Source organism: Tamandua tetradactyla, chromosome 2 (genome assembly GCF_023851605.1).
Source record: "Tamandua tetradactyla isolate mTamTet1 chromosome 2, mTamTet1.pri, whole genome shotgun sequence".
NCBI classification, from domain to species: Eukaryota; Metazoa; Chordata; class Mammalia; order Pilosa; family Myrmecophagidae; genus Tamandua; species Tamandua tetradactyla.
The window spans coordinates 57,825,535-57,828,052 of NC_135328.1; positions in this window are offsets into that span (position 1 = coordinate 57,825,535).

Genomic DNA, 2,518 nt, shown 5'->3' on the forward strand with positions numbered 1-2,518 from the left:
TGCTCCGGGTAGATGCTCCAGAAGTGTTTACTGAGTCAGTTGGAAGGTCCCAGACTCGGTGGAGGTCAGTGTGGGCCACTGTTGACCAGTGCATGGGTTGGGGTAGAACTCCGAATTCTCATCTGTCTGTTGCGGGAACTGGCAGTTCTTGCTTTCTTAGTAACCTCTCCTCCCTACTTTTGACTTTGGGGATGGAACTGTTCATGGTGTGTTAGGTAAAAACAAAAAGACCTGCTCTATCAAGCGGTTATAGGACAGGCAGTTATGAGCACTTAAGGCTAGCTGTATGCTCAAACAGGCACCATGAAAGGACATATCTATGCTGAAACGGATATTGCATTGAAACAATATTCACATGGAGGGGTTATATTCATTATCAAAGGCATGAGGACCAACTTTTCTAAATATGACCGTGAGCTTGATATATAACCAGCTATCATGGTGCACTTGTGTACAGTTTCCAGCCTGTGCACAAGCCACATTGAAGTGATTGGTTGATGAGGCATGAGGGAGTGGACTGTGGGGCCACAAGGAGTGAGTTGGAAGACTGTCTTGGAAAGGGGCTGGTCATGACGTAAGCAGTTGGACAGATGGGCTAAGGAAGGTTGTGCACAGAGCAAGAGAGCCCCCAGAAGCTGGGTCACAGAAGACAGCCAGGATGATGTTCTTTCTAAGGGCCGTGAGTTGTTAGCTTGGGTACAGCTACCCAGCTGGGCAGGTTGAGGACTATCTGACCTGGCACTAGACTGAGGGCTGCCCACAGGGAGGCAGTGTTGCACCTTAGTCAAGGGTTATTCTTCTGCAAAACCAGGTTTTATCCTGCTTTGGTTAAGCCAAGGGGTGCCAATGACCATTAGAACCACAGAACCTTAGAAGGTGGATGTACTGAGAGCTAATTGAGGCTAATGCCACTGCTCCCAATTTTATAATGAGGAAACTGAGGCTCAAAGAGGAGGTCACAAGTTATCAGACCTCAGTGCCCTTCTCAAAGTGGCCCCATTAGTCCTCATTAGATTAGCAATGTGTTCACACCAATCTGTTGTATGTAAGAGGTTGAGTTATATTTGGGAGACACACTTATGGGGCATATATGGACATTTATAAGGATTATCACTAGGTATTGGGACAGAACTCCTTGATATGAAAAGTGAAGCTGGTAACTCTGGGAGGGAAGGAAGTGGAGGTCTGGTTTTTCCACAGGAAATTCTTCCTTATCATGTGTACCCACTGTCTCCCCTCATTTGGGAAGCCACAGGGTACTCCGAGAGAAGAACATTCCTCACGTGAATAAGAGATATGGGATTCTGGTCTCCCACCTCCCCTCCTTGGTACCATTCCAGAGGCCTCCCCCTTTCCCCTTCCTTTGGTGGTCATCCCATATCACCCCACACCCCTCACACTTATTCCCTTGTTTTTGGAAAAGGCTTCTCAAAGTGAGGATTCAAGAGACTGTTTCCTCACCTTGTTTACCACTCTCCATGCCTGCCTTCAACTTTTTTCACTCATCCCCCTGGTTCTACTCCCTGCCCCCCTCCTTGGGGCCCTTGTGAGATTGTCAGTTCTCCAACATCTCCACTTCTTTCAGCACCTTTCTGTGAGCGCGGAGACATATTCAAGTTACCTTCCACTTTAAAACAACGGCAACCCTTCTCCAGACAGGGTCCTCTGTTCCGCCAACCATTCACAGTCAAGGGTTTAAAAAGAGAAATTCATGTTTCTCCTCTTCCCGATCACTTATCCCCTCACTGCAATGTATTTTGACTTCTTAGTCCACCACTATGCTACCAGTCCTTAGTAACAGACTTCAAGGAGTTGCATGCCAACAAATCTGACAGATGCTATTCAGGTTATACTTTTAATTTACCCAGCCCACATTTCACAAAGGAACTGAGGTATAAGGATATATGCAAAATGAGGAACTATAAATAATAAATTAAAAATAGTCTCAAGGAAAGTGTTAAACAGAATGGAAAGTCAAGCAGAAAAAAATAACAGATGAAAGATGTATCTCCCAATAATAGCTCAGGAAATAAAAATGAAGTACAACTTGGTAGGAGCGATTCTTATTATGGTTCTTGGTGGGCACAGTTCATAACTCCAAGTCCTGACACACGTGGTTCCTTCTTCTAGAATGGCCCTTTCCTTCTTGTTAATCTGGAAAATTTTTACTCTGTTATGAAGATCCATCAGAAGTTCTGGACACAACCAATCACACTTCTTTGGTGTTACCATCACACCTCAATCATGCCTTGTCACTTCATTCTATGTCTGTAAGACAAAGTACTAGCGTCAGTCCCTTGAATCAGTTGTTAGCCTGAGATCCAAGGTTTCACTTTTTATCAACCACAGATAAGAACACTATCTTGCCCAAAGACAGGCCATAGGAAATACTTGGCTAATTAATACAGGCCCGGAAGGCAACAGGAACCACAGAGGGAAGAACTAATATTTGGGTGGTCATATAAGTGGAGTAGGATATTCTGGAGAGAGGCAATAGCACAGGTACAGGTATGGAAGT